The sequence below is a fragment of the Mauremys mutica genome, chromosome 8 (genome assembly GCF_020497125.1).
Source record: "Mauremys mutica isolate MM-2020 ecotype Southern chromosome 8, ASM2049712v1, whole genome shotgun sequence".
NCBI lineage: Eukaryota > Metazoa > Chordata > Testudines > Geoemydidae > Mauremys > Mauremys mutica.
This window is the reverse complement of record NC_059079.1, coordinates 47,737,086-47,755,845: the sequence shown is the minus strand read 5'-3', so window position 1 is coordinate 47,755,845 and position 18,760 is coordinate 47,737,086.

The window sequence follows — 18,760 nt, the reverse complement described above, 5'->3', positions numbered from 1 at the left end:
AGAGGGCTGATCAACCCCTCTGCTCAGGATCTTCTACAAAGTGTCAAATGCTTGGTTCTTTTCTTGTCAGAGGTGAAAGATAACTTGGTTTTTTTACCGCTCTCTTTTCTAATCCAGTGAACTTTTGAAATGGATTCTTCTGAAGCTTAGCTCCCAAAGTAAATCTCATTCAAGCTGTAAGGAAGGTGATATGGAGTTTCCTGGTGAAGAAAGTTCCATGCTAGTTTCTCCCCCTGCTGCTGTTTGCTAAAACACAAATTGATCTGTTTCCTGCAATCTGAACCACTCAGCCTCACAGCAGGGGAAGATCTCCTCCCCCTTGTTGGCTTGATGGTCCATATTTATCTATGTAAATTGCATTCCCATTGCCTCATAATGAACCTTGTAAATACTGTCAGGATGGCAGAACCATATTCCTTTGCCTAGGGTAAGGTAACTTTAGCTCTATCTGGCAGAACACATTGATAATTACAGTCTCCAGGTGTTTTGGTAACTTTGAATTTGTCATCCATACGTACACCACACATTATGAATGATCGGCATGTCATTAGCTTTCTATTGATATCTTACATATCTTTTAGATACAGGGTATGCTCAATTTTCCAGGCCAGCTGAAACATGCTACCAGATACCAGTGAGCCTGTAGTATTGGGATTCTATTAGGGTAAGAGCGGAGAAGGCAGAAAATCAGAGATGGTTTTCCCCCAGACAGGGCTCAAATTCACAAGAGGGCTGGAGCTTCTCAGGTCATCATTAAACTGGCTCTAGCATCTGCTGGACTCATGCAGAAAATCGTGAGGGATGATAAAACTAATGGCTACATCCTGCCATTGTTCCATGAAGAGCTACTGAAGTCAATATTTGCTTTGGCCAAAAGTCAAAGGGAGGATAAAGCTGCTGGCTTGAAGTCTAAATTGACAATAAAATTCGTTTAACAGTTCAATTGTTTACTCATGTCTTGGTATAGCAGAATTCTCAGAATACAGTATAATATTGCGTAAACTATGTACCTCATTTAGATCAAGTGATGCAAGTTAAGAATGAAGTGAAAGCCTTCTCTCAATTTCCTTGGTCTGATGTTTTAAAATCAGTTAATATACTTTTTTGTGTTAGACACAGCTGATATTCTTGAGATTTTCCATGGTTTGTTTTTTTTTATTACAAATTTACTTGTCCAGATACCAGCATAATGACATAAATATTTGCCAAGTCTGTAACCTTATTTACTCTTCCAACAGATTCTAAATATGTACCTTGCTCTTAATGAGGATGATTTATCTGTTCAAGAATGTACTGTGTAAACAATACATTACAACAGAGGTTACTATAGTAACAATGTTGTGTAGCTTTTATGCTCATACTTCAGTGGATCTCATTTTATTTTTCAAGTGCTCTTCATGTGAATACTTTAAATGAACTTATCACTTGAAAACATTAGTGTATTCCCGTGCAGTATTTAATGTGGTTGTTATGGCAACAATATCTTTTCCTTAATATTTTGCCTCTGATAAGGCAGTAGCCACATCTCAAGCAGATGAGAAGGAAGGGAAGATGCTTATTTATTTATTTATTATTTTTACTAAAAGCATGATGTCACACAACAGTAAATTTAACATGAAATGTCAACCGCATCTCCTGATGAGTGTGGTCCATGCCTTACTCCTATTTTATATTGCCATGTACAAAGTCTTTATCAACAAGTGCTAGATTAACAAGTACTGAAAGGGTAGTTTCCTTTCTGTTCCAGGCTTTACAATGAGATAATTTAGTAAGGGTTATGTATCTTGAGATGAAGTTCCATAATGGATGCAAAAATAAATAGAAGAGCCTGCAATGGAGAGTGTGACTGAAACTGGAATGTTAGAGCATTGTGAAGATTAGGAAGCTATACATTGCTATTATCTATTTGTATTGCAGCAGTGCCTAAAAATGCCAACTGAAATGGGGGCTCTATTGTGCTAGCACAGTACATACTCCCTTCTTCAAAGTTTATGATCTGAATAGACAGGATTAACAAAAGGTGGAAGAAAGGAAGTATTTATTCCCATTTTACATATAGGGAACTGAGGTACAGAGAGATTCTGGGTGAAATCCTGGCCCCATTGAAATCAGTGGTAAAACTCTAACTGACTTCAGTTGGGTAAGGATTTCATCCAAATGACTTGAACAAGGTGTCACGTGAAGTCTGTCTGGTAGAACTGAGTATTAAACAAGATCTCCTGAATCCCAATCCAGTGCTTCAACTCTAATCCATCTTTCCTCTCTGCAAGTTGTAAAGTTGGATTGCTTTGTTATGATGCTGTGATGTTACAAAAAATAAAATAGATACAAATTGTGTCTATAGAAAGGGCAGGTGTATACCCAGGAAGAGGTATGTTCAGATTTGCTTAGTACAAAGGATGTGTTGAATTATGGCTAGTTTTAAAGGTTCCGTTAAGCATACTGGTTTTTAATGAGGAGAAATATTATGTCAGCTGAGTGTCTAAATAAGATATATGGGCATTGGGGAAGAGCATCCCATTGCAACAGGCCTTTGAGCCCAGACTACTCAAAATGGAAGGGGATTTGCAGGAGAAATCTCCTAATATTTAAATCCTATTTGGAATGGTCCTTCAGGTAGACTTTTGCATGCTGCATGATCCCTCTTATATTGTTCCCCTTTATCTGCTAGAAAATGACTTTTGAACCAAATAGTAATGGTATTATAACAGAACGCTGTTCCAGGCTGCAAACTAAAATCTTTGCTATCCCTGACAGCCAGTATTCTTGCTGTATTCTTTGTTAAATTCTAAGACAAAGGGCAGAATGGAGGGCAAGAACATGGGACCAGGTCATATTTCACCTGAATGTGTGTAGATCCTAACTATCCCTCACAGAAAAGGAATAAACAGCTTCTATGACACAGCAGCTCACCTGTAGGACTTCCATGGGGTTGGATTCTGCCTGTGGTGAGGGGACAAAGACTGGCTAGGTTGGACAGGAGTGGCGTCAGAGGGACAAGCATATTTTCCTTCACCTTCTCTCCATCTTCACACCACTATTTCAGAGCCATAGGAATTAGAACAGGAAATACATCCCAGGTTATATTAACTCTTCTACAGTGCCTAGATATTCAGGGTAAGTGTATCCTGGTGAAGTCATAACCAGGGGGAATTTTGACAATGCAGCTCTAATGGAGCTGGGTTGCTGGGGTGTGGGAAACCATGCTTTCATGATGTCACTTAAGCACAAGACTCCTGAGGGATTGGTGAGATTTATAGGCAGGCCTGTAGCTCATTCTATGGGGATAGAAAATCCCACTATCCCCTTCTCCATGGTGGAACATGGCAGAGTTTACTGCTTTGGATCCTCCTGTGACCTATACTTTCAGTCCCACAATAACTGAACTGCTATGGGTAAAAGCAAAACAGGCTTCTTTGCTGACTCTGCCAACTTCTGGTTAGCAATATCCACCCAATAAGTAGTTCCAGATGCCATCATGGTGACTTTGGTATAGCTAGAGAGATTATCCTCTTTGTACCTAGACCTGCTGTTTCTGCATAATGTACATAACTATAGCCAAAACTGAAACATGGGTTCTGTGTTGTCCACAGGATGTGAGGTCTGTAAGGTAGGATTGCCAGATGTCCGGTTTTCAACCGGAAAACCTGGTCAAAAAGGGACTCAGGTGGCTCCGGTCAGCACCACTGACCAGGCCATTAAGACCAGTTGGTGGTGCAGCGGGGCTAAGGCAGACTCCCTACAAGGCTCCGCGCGGCTCTCTGGAAGCGGTGACTTGTCCTTTGGCTCCTAGGCAGAGGCACAGATGGGGTGGGGCTCCATGCACTGCCCCCGCTCCAAGCATTGGCTCTTCAGCTCTCATGGGCCAGGAACCATGGCTAATGGGAGTTTCAGGGGTGCTGCCTGAGGATAAGCTGCCTGGCCGTGCCTCCGCCTCTGAGCCAAGGGACATGTCCCCACTTTTGGGGAGCTGCTCGAGGTAAGCATTGCCCAGAGCCCACACCCCTCACCCCTCCCATGCCCCAACTCTCTGTCTCATCCCTGAGCCCCCTCCTGCACCCAGACTCCCTTCTGTGCCTCAACCCCCTGCCCCAGCTTAGAACCCCTTCCCGCACTCCAAACCCCTTGCCCCCAGCCCGGAGCCCCCTCCTGCACCCTGAACCCTTCATTTCTGGCCCCATCCAGGAGCCCTGCCCCCGCCCCAGTGACTTCAATAGGACTAGAATTCGATGCTTAGTTTTCAGCTGAATACATCACTCTGGAAGCTAATTTTGTTTCTTCTGAAAAACTGCAGATGATTTATGATTTCACTGGTGGGTGTGTATGAGAATTCTGCCCTACAATAGGCAGTCTACTGTGTATAATTTCTATCACTTCTAGATCAGAACTAACCATAACACTTCCTTTCAAAGTAATGAATGGGATTTATCATGTGGGTCCTACTGAAATGAATAGTTGTCATGCTGCTGAGGTCCCAGGTGCCACTTTGAAAGCACTGCCCCTTGAGACTGACTTATATGAAATGCAAGATCTACAAATTAAAACATCCATATTATGCTACTGAGAATCAGTTTGCTTTCAAACAAATCATTCAATGCTACTATCAAATCTTGTGGAAGTCCAACAGGAATTAAATTCCAGTGGGCCCTATTGCATATCCTAAGCTTCTCTTCCTGTTGAAGACAATGAGAATTTGGAATGTACAAAGAATACTCTGTTGGGTCCTTTTCCCACTCCCCACAGAAGTGAGGAGATGGATCTAAATTCTGTTGCATGCCCATTTAGCAGGCTTGAAATTCAATGCTTCAAATTCAATTCAAATCTTAGAAGATTGAGGGGTTTCAATTAATCAAATATGAAACGGAATAACAAATTCATAGTCACCCATGTTATTTATTTATTTTCTGTTCTGCCCACTTTTTCATTTTTCAGTAAGCTGCAGATTTTGGTTTAGGCACATTTTGTATTATAGAAGTTGTCAGGTGGGAGGTTGGACATCTTGGAAGATAGGTAAGAGACTCTGTTTGTGGCACCTTAGAGAGGCAGTCTGAGATAGTGGGATAAGCACATTAGTTGTATTTTTTTTAACAACATTGATTTATCAGCTTTTCCCTTCACAGTTAGCTATTATTTGTGTATGCAGCTGTCCATGCCTCTCAGAGCTATTGTTTCAAGTTGTTCAGATTTTGGAAGACTAGAATGCATCACACTTTCAAAGATAATCTTCATAACCATGAGGTCTAGAAATATCAGCTTAGATTATGGAATGTCAGTCTTTGGTGTGGAGGGGTTCCACGTCAAATCTAAACCCACTGAATAGTGGAATACATTTCTGCCTCATCACTTAGTGAAGGTGGCTACAATATGGTGCGGTACAAGGGCATTTGTAAAGAATTCTTGTGACTACATGGATCTTTTTTAATAGGTAAAGGGAAATGTGCCCATCAACTAACCTTTGTTGCTCATATCAAATTTAGTGTACATTTTGCTGATCTCTGAGAAACTAAATCCCATTTAAAAGTAACCCCAAGGGTTTGGGGCCTTTCACCTCTGGTCTATTTTCTCCTTTTGCCTATCATTTTGTCACTTTGATATCAACACGTGTCCCAGCATTATTGATTTGCTCTGGTGCCTGATTGAAATAACAATCGCTTGGGAGGTTTGGGGCAAAGAGAAGTTGGTCTTATTAGATCAGAGGGGTTTTCAATAGCTGTTGAAACTAAAAAAAAGGCATTTAGTAAACTACAGCAAGGATAATGACATTTATTTTCCATTTATTTCAAGCATTCCCATTGTGCTTTGATTCATTATATTCAGAAAGGAAAGATGTTTAAATTGAACTCCTTCAGCATTTCACTCTTTGTGGCTACCATTACTGTTACTGGTGTTGGCCAATATCATATATGAATCAGAATAACTATTAAATGTGTTCCCAAGATGATGTGTATCTCATGGTAACTTTAATTGTGGAAATCTACTAATAATAATTAAGCTGATTAAAGTTTCCAATGTTTTGTTCCTTATACATGTGGGAACTGTCAGAAACAGGCTGTATGGGGGGAGGGATAGCTTAGTGATTTGAGCACTAGCCTGTTCAACCCAGGATTGTGAGTTCAATCCTTGAGGGTTGGGCACTGGGGTGAAAATTTGTCTGGGGATTAGTCCTGCTTTGAGCAGGGGGTTGGACTACATGACCTCCTGAGGTCCTTTCCAACCCTGATATCTATGATTAAGGAACACTCTATGAATTGTTGCTAGGTACCATTAGTGACATGAACAGTTTTGTCCTATGGTTAGAGCCCTGGCAAATTCACAGCCATGAAAAATGCATCATGGACCATGAAATCTGGTGAAATCTGTGAAATCTGGTCATATGTGGTGTGCTTTTACCCTATACTATACAGATTTTGGAGGGGCAGTGTTTCTCAAATTGGGGGGTCCTGACCCAAAAGGGAGTTGCTGGGGGTCACAAGGTTATTTTGTGAGGGGTCCCACTATTTCTGCCCTTACTTCTGCACTGTCTTCAGAGCTGGGTGGCTGAAGAGCAGTGGCTCTTGGCCAGGTGCCCAGCTCTGCAGGCAGGGCCCTGCCAGCAGCAGCACAGAAGTAAAGGTAGCAATACCATACCAGGCCACCCTTACTTCTGTGCTGCTGCTGGCAGTGGCTCTGCTTTCAGAGCTGGGCTCCTGGCCAGCAGTCACCATTATCCAGCCACCCAGCTCTGAAGCAGAAGTACCACAACTCCCCCTACAATAACCTTGTGATTCCCCCCCCCACACACACACACACCTCCTTTTGGGGTGGGGACCCTTACAATTACAACACCATGACATTTCAGATTTAAATAGCTGAAACAATGAAATTTACGATTTTTAAAATCCCATAACTGTGAAATTGAGCAAAATGGAGCCTGAATTTGGTAGGGCCCTACCTATGGTATGATATTGTACTCCTCAGTTGAATAACACATGTTTCATATTTCCTAATTTGAAAAATAGATATGAAATTACATTAGTCTTCTGCTTGATGTGAACAATCTACACCATATAAAATAAATTGAATTAAACTCTGTTTGGAGCAGATTGAATGCTGCAAGACTCACTTCCAGATTGGATTAGTAAAGTAATAACCCTTTCCTTCCTACTCTGTGCTGTTTGGTCCTTAACTAGTAAAAACGGATTGAGCCTTGGTTATTTGATGTCTCATCAATAACTTAAATTGAACCCTAACACTGGGCTTGGTGTACAATTGTAAACCCTTGCTCTCCTTACACCATTTAGAGTATCTTTGTGGGAGGGGAAGATTAAAGGTCTTTAGACAAGACGCAACCTTCTTCCCTGTGCTGACCCTCAATATATTTCTTTGAGGTTCTTGAACTCATGGATCTTCATAACTTTATCTGTTTCTGCTCTACTTATCCCGCTGCTGTGCTCTATGTGCATGGGCCAGATTCTGCCCTTAGGGAGAGACCATTCTGACTGAAGACTCTGTGTCTGTGTCTGTGTGTGTGTGTGTGTGTGTGTGTGTGTGTGTGTGTGTGTGTGTGTGTGTGTGTGTACGGCGGGGGGGGGAGGGTATAAAAAGGGCTAGATATGGCCCTAAAACTATTCTCAGTCTGCATATTTTGAGTAGAGCTGCCAAACAGGGCAGGTGTAGTGATGTCAAACAACCGTGAACAGTGGTCTAAATACTTAAGCCTACTGGTCAGAAGATCTGGAAGCCATTTTACAGTCACCCTATGTACCTCCTCCTCAGAGTTGCATTGGTCACCAAACAGTCAGTCCTGAAAATCTGGCCCTTTAACCAATTTAGGATCAGATTTAGAGTGGCCCCAGTGCAGAGGTGCCAGTGACCATAGCAGTCAGAGTTCCTGGAATACAAAGTCTCCTCGCTCCAGTTCACCTCCTGGCAGAAGCAAGACTCCAAAAAGGGAGCAAGGAGGAGCCAGGATCATAGACACACAAAACAGAGCTAGTCTACTCCATTCCAATTTTAGTCTCATTGGTGCTCCTCAGGGTAGTTCAATCCCACCCTCAGTTCAGGGTTGTATCTTAAAGCCAGTCCAGGCTCTAGTGTTCAAATAACATTTCTCTCATGTTACTGAATTGGAAATGAAAAATGTGGGGCTGAATTATGACCTCTGCACTTGTGCTGCTCCATTGGAAACAACATGCATGTATCAGCAGGCAAAATTCAGCTCAGGGTTAAACAATATCTAAAATTATTTTATATATGATAGTCTTTGGCCTGTTTCATAATCTTTCATAGTTCCATAACATTCAAAGCACCACCCAGTGCTACAGTCTAGACTCCTATTAGACAATGTTGGTACAGTCTGTTTCTAATAATGAATATACTGTTTCTCATATGTCAGCAGTTGCACTTTTTAATTAAAATGAATAGAACAATAATATTAAGGACAATGCAATATTTCTCAGAGTGAGCAGTATAATAAATATTGCTTTAATTATTTCTCATATATAGCAAAGTATTAAACTAAGCTTTTTGAATTCCTTATCCTCAGAACTAATCGTTACCAGTTAATTGAATTTTTGATCTGACAAACTCTTGTCTTCACTTTCATCCGATCTTTGAGTGAATATTGAAAGTTGTCTGCTAAAAATGTAGGATTTTACACCAGGGAGAAACACAGCACTCAGTCCACGCTAGTACATTCCTGTTGAGCACCCTGATTAGTGGAACTCACAGTCATTCAAATTTGTTAAAACTGTACAAAGGAACTTCTTCACCATCCCTAACTGAAGAAACAAAATAGAATATATACAGCATATTAAATACAAAACTAAAATATAATTTATGAATTGGAGTTAGCGGATAGCAATGCATAAAATACTTTACTCATCTTAATTTTTTAGCAGTCAGGCTATAACTTATGGTCAGAGAAGTCAGTTTAAAATTGGAAGATACAGCAGCCACACTATCTAAATATGTTTAGACAAGAGTGAATAATTGGTATTTTTGGATTGCTGGTCAAAATGGGATGTGGGGGGGGGGGGAGAGTTCTAGGTCTATTCAAAATGGAACATTTTTTTCTCACTAAAACAAAAAATCACTTTGGGTCAAATGTTTTGTTCAGCCTGAAATGACCTCTGCCAACACTTTTTTATTTTGGTTTGGGGTGTCTTTATCCTCTTTTTTGTTTCTGAACAAATCTAGTTAAATTTCAAAATCATGTTTTGAAATGAAGTCAAAACATTCCATTCAAAAATATTTAAACAAAATATTTCACTTTCAAAAAGTTTGTCCAAAACTAGTCATCAAATTTGACCTGAGCTAATAAATATCTTAGCTCTACCCAAAATTGTTGCTTTCTTTGTTGTTCACTATTTGTCTGAAAATATTTGCTCCATTTTACTACTGACACAGAGGGGCAGATCCTCAGCTGCTCTAAATTGCCAAACCCCTACTGAAGTCAATGGAGTTATTAAAACTTACACCGTTAGAAAACCAGTCCCATAAATCTTTTTGTATGTGTCCCTGTATCTGGCAGCAGGTCTTCAAGTTATATAGGTACCTTCAAAAGTCAGTAGCTTTGTAAAACTTATTTTAATGTCCAGACCATAGCTGAAAAACAGAGAGGAATGAAATGGGGTAATACCCTTATGAGGAAGCTATATACTAAAATTAAATGTAAATATATTTAACTTTCATTTATACCGGTCTGGTTATGAGAAACTAGTAAAGATATTCAAATCTACCTATGTGAATCTGATATGTCTGCAAAATAACTAATAGTTACAAGATGGCCCTAAACAAAGTTCAGTTCAATGAGATATATAAGCACTTAGCACTCAATTCTGATGGTACTGAGCACTCTGGTGCCAATATAGTGGAGTAATTAAACACATGCTTAAGAGTTTCACTGGATCAGTGCCAGAGTGCTCAGTGACTTTCCATGATCAAACCCTGAGACCTTGGAGAAATTGCTCATTATTAGTTTTCATGCAACTGCTTTTTGAAGCTGGGTAGTTACATCTGTTCTGATTTAACTAAGTCTATTTTTGGCTGGAATCAGCTGAAACTCACAAGTAAACTCATCATATGGTGCCAAATGTTGGTGTCTCTGTCAGGCTTACAAGTTTCTATTTTAAAGGCATTATAAACACTGAAGAAATATTAAGCAAGCACAGGCTTGCTTTATAGAGGCATTTGACTTTTCCAGATCCTATGTTCGTTGCACCTGTCCCAGGCTCCAGGAGTAAACTGAAATAAAATACATTAACTCAGAACCCCAAACCCAACCCATAGGTCATTCCAAAGAAACCAGTGCAATTCCACCCCAATCTCAACCACCCCGTCTCTTCAGTCAGCCCCTTTACAGGAGAAGAGGTGAAAATGTGAATGCTGCAGGGAATATTTAGGCATCTTCAATTTGGGATCTAGTGTGTTATGAGGGAAGAGTACCTCAAATACATTCCACTGAAAATATTCTTCCACCAGGTCACTCCCATTGCACTTCAGCCAAAGTAGTTTTTTCTGTAAAACAAGCCATTACAAGTCCTTATTCCCTGATAAGGTGTGATTGGAGTTTTGATATTCTGGAGGGAAAAGGGGTATTTGGTACACATACACAGTAGTGACTGTACATTTTAAATACTTATATTTTGCCATTGCAAAAAAAGCAAATTTCTTTAATGGCATTTTATCATATCAGATGTTTAGCTTCACTGATACAAAATAATGTGCAATCAAACTGATTTCATTAAAAAGAAATATCAATAACTACTTTAAAGAGGCTGTTCTTTCTCCTTTCCATACCAAGTGCTAATTATAATATGAACTACAATTAAAAGGTTCTGGAATTATTTATGGAATAATTAAATATAAATTATTCCATAATATTGAGTCTCCTTGCAAAGGTTTCTGTGATTATTTTTTGAAGAGGGATATGTCATGATTTGGGAAGCTCAATCTAAGGTGCGAAGCAGGAATAGGTGAACTAGTCTGGATAGAGTAGGGACCTTTTGCCCCCCCCCCCAAACTGTCACTCGTTTTCAAGTCTGGAGTCAAACTGAAACTCTTGAAGATCTGAACCATATGGATACAAATTCTTTCACTTCTGTTAGCATTCAGAAACCAAAACTATCAAAACACTATAGCTGGCAGTAGGGTACTCTTCAGCCTAAGGGCTTCAGACCTATTTGTCTTGCTTAGTGAATCATTATTTTCTACAAAGTTATTTACTAATTGTAAGGTATCAAATAGTTTGGATGAAACTTTTCAGGCAATGGATGGTTGACAAACTTCTTGCTACAATTTATCATTCTTAAGAGTTTAAGAGATGGGATTATTAACATTGTATTGTTTGTGCTGTCTAGCTGGATGACTGGGAGGTGGGGAAGATGAACAGTAAATAACAAACTTCTGGTGTCAATTTGTAAAACTTCTGAGATTTAAGGATATTTTAATGAAAGCTGTCAGGTCTCTGAATATTCACAAATAATGAATTGTATGACCTCAAGAATAGCAGCACATCACACTTATTTGTGACTTCATTTGCATTCCCCGTCTTCCCCTCCTCCCAAATGCACATGTACTATTTAGCTGGCGCCACACAGTATCATGAGTGTTTTTAATGCATTTCTGCCTGGGAACTGAAGTTGAAAGCCACATTTCACAAAAAAGCTTTGTGTCCCAAGATTTCCAGACCAAGGACTTGATCCTACAGGTTTCTGAGTGCTGCTGAAAAACGAGTGAATCTAAAGTATTATCCTGGAGCACTCAATTTGCTTAGTAGTGGTACACATTGGCTTCCACATCATGTGAAGAAATGTGCAGTCACCATCTACATAAGCTGGCTTGTACACCAATGATGAAGGAATGTCTGCATAGAGGTACTGATCCAGCACCCATTGAAATCACTGAGAGTCTCTTCCCTTGACTTTCTTGGGAGCTGAATCAGATACTAAATCCGTAGAAGTGTGACATGTGTTGCTGCTGCCTGATATCATCTGATAGTTTACTACAACATTACTGACCTCAAGGGTTCAAAATTGTTATTTTCCCCAAAAATCATGATTGGTTTAGAAACCAAAATGTGCTGAGTTCTATTTGTTTGCTTTCTGGCTTCTGAGTCTTTAAGGTAACTCAGTTCATGCTTTTGAGTTTTTCTCTGCAGCCACAATGACTAGAAACTTTTTTCTTCTGTAATGAAAGCTGAGAGTCTCCTCTAATCCATTGCCTCCAGGAGCTAGGGCTTTAAGAAAAGTATTAAATATTGCAAGACTCATGATAAAACCTGAAGCGCTCTCAACATAGTTACTGTGTAAGGTCAGGGGATGGTAAACTGTGAATAGAGCTGCTATAATTTTAGATATCTTTGTTTAGGTATAGGGGATCTGGGGATTTATATTCTTGGCTGAAACATTCTGGAGTCAGTCCAGACTAAGGTAGTTCATTGTTAAAAGAACACTGAGCCTCAGTGAAAATGAGAAAGTGCTTAGTTTCATTGGCATCAGTCAGCCAGCTCCAGGGTCTTTCTGATAAACTTGTTTACTACTGAAATGTGGGCCCAATTCACACCCCTTTTTGCTCACTCTCCATCCACCAGTATGGTAGGGGCAGTGGTGGGCCTCTGTTGGGTTCTTCCCCACCATGTCACTACCCACAATAAGCGTAGTCAGTGCAGGGGAATAAGAGGGTGCCCTATGCTGCCTCCTCCCTTGTGCTGATGCAGAGTACAACTTTGCCTTGAATAATTACTTAATTATGAATGAATTCAGACAAATGGAATCTGTAGACAGTTATCCACAAGAAGGGAATGAAGAATCACAAACAGTTAGCCAGGCTCCGTAAGAGGCATACCTTGCTTCTGCTCAATCAAGTGAAACCCTTCACTTTGATATAAAGTTTGTTTAATTTTACATTCACCTTAAGTAAGAATAAATCTCCAACTTTCCAGAAGGTTTTGTTCTGTAATGCAGTTATGATGACAACCAGCTGGCTGGGGGAGTACTGCACTAGCTATTTGTATAATGATGGGCTTTCCTACTGGATGATAATAAGGAGTTTGCTCAGCAGAGCGGCAAATGTGACCTAGAAAACTTAGTTATGGTTGCCACACTTTAATAAGTTTTTGATCATTTCAGTAAAATTAGACTTGCAGGTTCCAGATCTTCTGCTCTCAAATAAAAATGTGATTCTACTTTCCATATTGTACTTACATTAGAAATTATACTCATATTAGTTATTAATTACTGGTGTTCCATTGACGTATAGTGCCCAATTATGATATCTGGAAATCTGATTTCCATACTCGGTTCACAACATACTTGCTTGAGGTGAGCTATTGGGCACTGTGGATCTGATTCTCAGTTCCATTAAAGTCCCTTTTATGTCACTCTATTAGCATAAAAGGGCCTTTAAAAGGGCAGAAACTGCACCTGATACTATTCCCCTGTGCAGGAGACTTCCTCACTGGATAGAACTAGCTTAAGGACTATAGGCCTTCTCCCAGTCCCACATGTAGAGTGTACGCTGGAAGCAGGGTGGGGAACTTGGCCTGAGCACATGGAGCTACACCTGTGGGCTTGAGAAGCAGGGTGTAAGGCACAGCAGGTTCCCTAGCTGCCCCAGAACAAGAGGAGTCCAAAATAGGCCTAAAGCCATTGTGACAAACTGAAAATATCCTGCAACATTGTGGAGAAATCTCATGGAATTTAAAATAAACTTCACTGAATTAAGTTAAACCTTATTGAATTAATAATATAATACCCAAAGGTATCAAACATATTATTATATTGTATTAAAAATGGAGTTGTGTAAGTGTTACTGTGGAATTGTGCATAACTCCTCTACAAGGAGGGGGATGCCAATGTAGTTCCTCCGATATCATACTCTTTGAAGCCACCCCCTGGTGAGGTTTGCATAGATTAGTTCAAACTGGATTCTCCAGGGACCAACAGACAAAGGAAGGCTTTTTTGATCAATAGCCTATTTTTAAACAAACTCAGAATCTTCTTCCTGTTTCAGCAAATGGACAGGACAATTGGTCCATGGAAGGCCCCAATCCTTGGGATAGAGTTGGAAGGACTAGACCTATTGAGACCCCATATGACTCTGTGTGTTCTGAGCTGAAACGGTGATTGTTGTATCCTTGGGGCAGTAGTTTTAGGAAGAAATCACTTGAGACACAGAGAGCTGTGAACCTTAAAAGCAGCCATTTATTTCCACACACTGAACTAACCAAAACCAGCCAAAACTGGCTAGGCTATCCCCTAATAATCTAACTCAGTTGCCATAGAAACAACAAGGTGCTATTACCACGACAATCAAATACACAACATATTCCTCCCCTCTTAATAAGAACATCCCCTAAATAAAACAAACACTAAACTAGAGAAGGAGGGTAAACTGCCTCCATTCCCGGCTAAACCCCGGGGATTATTTTGCCCCATAACCATGGGTTCGCCCTAGCTAAAGATCCAGCCATTGAGGAGATCTTCTTCTCTAGGTGGATTACGGTGAACTTCTGGTGTTGTTGCACCCAAAAGTATCTTGGGCGCAGGCCTGACAACAGGCTCAGGGTTTGTAGCATGAATGGGTGAGGAGGTGGTATCAGCTCATTTCGGGAAAGGGGGTATCTCAGCCACTGGCAGTAATGGAGGATAACTGTCAGGAACAGGTGATTCTTGATTCAGTGTCTTGCCAGAAGAGGTGAAGTCAGACAACTCAACTGAAGATGTGTAGTGAGGACTGGTATGACCTGGCAACAGCTGGTCTACATGTCATCGCTGGGTCAGATACTCTGCAGTCCAGATTGTGTAGAAAACAGGTCCTGTTTGAGCAATGACCATGGCAGGGACCCATTTAGCTCCAGAAGTATAATTCCGAGCCAAAACGGGCTGTCCCGGGCTAAAGGTTTGGTCTTTTGCTCTGGGTGCACGCCTGATGACTTGATATTGCTGCTGATGTTGCACAATTTGTCTGGGTTCAGAAGGTTTCAGCAGATCAAACCAAGTGTGCAGCTGTCATCCCATCATTAGAAAGTCCGGGGATGCCTTGGTCATAGCATGAGGTGTGTTTCTGTAGGATAGTAAGAAGGTGTCCAGATGCTTTTGAATGGATAATTGTCCCCTTGCTGATTTCAAAGCTTGTTTCATTGTCTGCACAGATCTTTCAGCTAATCCATTGATGGATGGATGATATGGTGCTGAAGTGATGTGGTGTATCCCATTTGCCTTTATGAAATTTTGAAACTCCTGAGAAATGAACTGCGGTCCGTTGTCGCTCATAAGTTGTTTTGGCAGATGGAGATTTTAAAGAGTCCCCATAGTTTTTGGATAGTACTCTCTGCAGTAGTGGACTGCATTATAGAGACTTCTGGCCATTTAGAATGGGCATCTACCACCACCAAAAACATGCTTCCTTCAAGGGGGCCAGCGAAGTCAACAAGAATACGTTGCCATGGGTTTTCAGGCCAGTGCCATGGGTGTAGGGGCTCCCACTGAGGTGCATTCCTGACACCCTGACATGACATACAAGATCTTGCCTTCTCTTCAATAGCACTGTCCAATCCAGGCCACCAAAAATAGCTTTGTGCAATTTCCTTCATGCACACTATTCCACAGTGACCGGAATGTAGCTGTTCTAACATCTGTGATCTCAATGGTGGTGAGATAATGACACGTTTCCCCCACAACAAACAACCAGATTGGATTGATAACTCCGTCCTCCTGGACATGTAGGTAACAAGGTCAGGTGAGACCAGAGAGGTTCATTGAGTTTTTCCATGCATCACCAGGTCCATAACTTGGGACAATACTGAGTTAACACAAGTTGCCTTCTTTATCTGAGTAGTGGTGATGGGTGTATTCTCTACCTGTTCAAAGTAAAAGATTTCCTTTTGAGCACTATCTTGATGTTTGACTGGCAAAGACAACCTTGAGAGACCATCTGCATTGCCGTGCAGAGTGGATTTCCAATATTTGATTTCATACGTGTGCGCTGAAAGCAACAATGCCCAGCATTGCATACGACTAGCAGCTAATGGGGGAATGCCTGTGTGGGGTCCAAAAATTGAAGTCAGAGGTCGATGGTCTGTGAGAAAAGTAAACTTTCGCCCAAACAGGTACTGATGCAACTTCCGAATTTCAAAAATGATTCCCAATGCCTCACATTCGATTTGAGCATAGTTAGTTTCTGCTTTGCTTAGAGTGCGTGAAGCAAAAGCAATAGGTCTCTCTTCTCCCGAAGGCATAATGTGTGACACGACTGCTCCTATTCCATAAGGGGAGGCATCACAGGCCAATTGTAGAGGTAAGGATGGATCAAAGTGCGTGAGAACTTCAGAATTTAGCAATGCATCCTTAGCTTTGTTAAATGCAACATCACAGGCTTCAGTCCACTTCCAGGTCTTGTTCTGCCCAAGGAGTTCATGAAGTGGTTTTAGCAGTGTGGCTAACTGTGAGATGAACTTTCTATAATCATTCAATAGATCTAGAAACGAGCGAAGCTGGCTCACATTTCGAGGTGGGTGAGCCTCCACAATAGCCTTAACTTTTGCAGGGGCCTTATGAAGACCCATAGCATCAATGATATGTCCCAAATATTCAGCAGAGAGCTGGAAGAATTCACCCTTGTCTTTGCAGATTCGTAGGCCATACTCTTCCAGTCTTTGTAGAGTAGCCTCTAAATTCTTTAAGTGATCCTTCTCATTCCTTCCAGTGACCAGGATGTTGTCCAAATAGCACTGAACTCCTGGCAAGCCACACAAGAGTTGGTCCATAGCCCTCTGGAACAAGGCGGGAGCAGACGTTATTCCATTATAGGCGACAGCATCGATAAAGCCCCTTATGTGTCACAATAGTCAACAACTCTTGGAACTTTTCATCAATGTGCATCTGTAAATACCTTGACTCAGATCAATCTTACTGAACTTTTGTCCTCCAGCCAGGCTTGTGAAGAGGTCATCGATGCGAGGAAGCAGATATTGCTCTGCACACAACACTGGGTTGACAGTGACTTTAAAATCACTGCAAATCTGGAGGGAGCCATCTTTCTTCACTATTGGAACGATAGGAGTTGCCCATGGGCTATGGGTAACTGGTATTAGGACTCCATTGGTGACCAGGCACTCCAGGTCCACTTCAACTTTTGGCCTGATGGCATATGGCACAGTTCAAGCTTTCAGATATTTTGGTTGACTGTCAGGTTTAAAGTTTGATGTCATTGTTTCCCTTCATATTTCCCAGATCCTCTCCAAAAACAGCAACATGTTTCCTTAGTATAGCGGTCAGACCAATTTCTTCTTTAGTCATTCGGTGCACTTCTGCCCTGTTCAGTTGAATCTTTCTAAGCCAAGACCTACACATTAAGGCTGGATAATTACCTCTCACCACAAACAGTGGCAATTTAGCAGCCTGTCCATTGAGCTCCACCTTAACATCAATAGTGCCCAACATGGGCACAGCTTCTCCCGTATACGTCTTCAGAACAGTTTTTGTTGCCTTAAGTGAAAGATGCTGTAGCTTTTCTTTATACACAGTCTCGGAGACCAGCGAGACGGCTGCACCGGTGTCCAGTTCTATGCGTATAGGTTTGCCATCCAACAATGGGGTTACCCAGTATTCATGTGCACCCACTGCCAAAGACAAAATGTGGAATGGCACTTCTTCTTGTGATGAGGTGTCACCTTGATCATCCTGGGTCTGCTCTAGAGTATGCAGGTTTCCCTTTTTGGTCGGCCAGACCACAGGCCTCTCTTTCTTTTGTTTCCAGGCATACTCAATGTGTCCATTTTTGCCACAGTGTTGACACACCAGTTCCTTACACCAGCATTCTGATGCATGGTGACCTGGCTTACCACAGCGGTAACACTTCTGACTCCTCACAGTTTTGGGGATAGGTTCTTGTGACACCTTATGCACCCCAGGGGATGCACCGATGGATTGCGCCTCCTTTGTAGCCAGTTCCATGGAGACTGCAATATCAATGGCCTTCTGTAAGGTAAGCTGAGCCTCTGTCAATAGACGCTTCTGTATAGCTTCACTGTGCAGGCCACACACTAACCTGTCACATAGGGCATCATTTAACATCTCCTTAAATTCACAGTGTTCTGCTAGCCTTTTTAAAGTTGGTACAAATTGTACAACTGTTTCATCTTCTCTTTGGTCTCTTTTGTGGAACCTATATCATTCAGCAATTACCGGTGGTTTTGGAGAAAAATGGGACCCCAGGATTTCCACGATGTCACTGTAAGATTTGGTATCAGGCTTAACAGGGTGTAGTAAGCTGCATAGCAGGGAGTAGGTCTTAGCCCCTACAATATTTAAGAATATTGACACCTTCTTCTCTTCTGTAATGTCATCTGCAATAACAAAAAGCTCAAAATGCTCAGTATACACATGCCATTGCACTATAGTCTCCTCAAAAGGTTCCAGTGGCCATGTAAGTGTAGCAGTTGTTGGTGTCTCTAGGCCTAGGTGAACCAAAGTTCTTCCATGCTGTGAACTTTAACCAGCCTAAAATGCTAATAAACAGCAAGCAAAATTTGTAATTGTCAGCTTTCTTAGCTTGCAGCTGCAGTACAGCTCGAAACAGCAAAAAACGGCAGTAAGACGGGGGAGAAGGGGGAGGGAAGTCTGCATTCGTCTGTGCTGTGAAGGCCATAGGTAAACATGCGAATGAGAACAGTTCTAACAAGCTACAATATAGTGTTTAGTGTAATTGTTGCAAGGGGGAGGGAGGAAGGGGGAAAAACAGGGAGAAACAAAGGCTTGTACAGACAGCTTAAAATATA